The sequence below is a fragment of the Palaemon carinicauda genome, chromosome 24, assembly GCF_036898095.1.
Source record: "Palaemon carinicauda isolate YSFRI2023 chromosome 24, ASM3689809v2, whole genome shotgun sequence".
NCBI lineage: Eukaryota > Metazoa > Arthropoda > Malacostraca > Decapoda > Palaemonidae > Palaemon > Palaemon carinicauda.
The window spans coordinates 78647280-78648476 of NC_090748.1; positions in this window are offsets into that span (position 1 = coordinate 78647280).

Here is a 1197-nt window from a genome sequence, read left to right on the forward strand (position 1 = left end):
AAGGTTTTGGCTACATTACTCTCTCATTCTCACACTCATCGAGAATGATTATCATTTTATATTCTTATAAGTACAATGATAGTTCAATTTTAAGATACCGTCAGATACCGTCCACTGTCGTGTGTGTGTGGGGGGGGGGGGGGCGTTAATATCGTTTCCCAATTCTCATCTCATGGTTCGATATCTTTTGTCACAATTTGATAGAAATATTGATAATTTTGTCGTTGTCTAAGGACTATGTGATAGCATTTTGTTGATATGAACCTAGATATAATTTTCTTTATAATTTTATTCATAAATGAATAGCCTTAGCATCTTGGGATTAGAAGTTTCATATAGCTAGTAATTAATTTTTTTGTCAACTTATTATGATGGTTGTGACAGTAAGGGTAATATGTTACTTTTAATTGCTCCAATGTTTCAAGCAATAATGTTTCATTTATCAATTGGAAATGTTAACAAATATGTATCCATTACTTTTTGTCACAGAAAATCTCTTTCTTCTGTGAATATGTTCTTACGAAGCTAATGCGAATTCAATATTCATGGGTTAATAAAGTGATAACGTGTTCTCCTAGCATGAAAGATTTACATTAATGTTATTATTGTTTTTAAACTTTTCTTGTAGTTTTTCTTATCTCCTTTCCTCGCTGGGCTATTTTCCCTGTTGGAACCCTTGGGCTTATAACACCCTGCTTTTCCAACTAGGGTTTTAGATTATTATTATTATTATTATTATTTTTATTATTCGCATGACAGTAGATAGATCCCCGCCCAGGAACGTGAGTTTAAGCTGTTTACTGGGGAGGCCACTGATGTGGTTGGGCACCACAGAGGGGTGTTGTGCTTGCACGGCTGACGTTCTGGTGAGTATCTATTATGATGAAACTAGAACTGAAACCAGACACCTTTTAATCTTAAATTGTGGAAGTATAACACATTCGCGGAGTCCTCTCTTTGTCATTTATTTTTTTCTTTTAATTTAAAGAACTTTCCTAGCGCATTACTCAGTCATCTGCGTATGGTTGTGGTTATTCAAATACAATCGTTTATTCTTGATAATTCAGAGAAACAAGAAATTACTTTTCTTCAATTTCCAAACGTAATATTAACCTCAATTTTCACACGTATTATTATTATTATTATTATTATTATTATTATTATTATTATTATTATTATTATTATTATTATTATTTT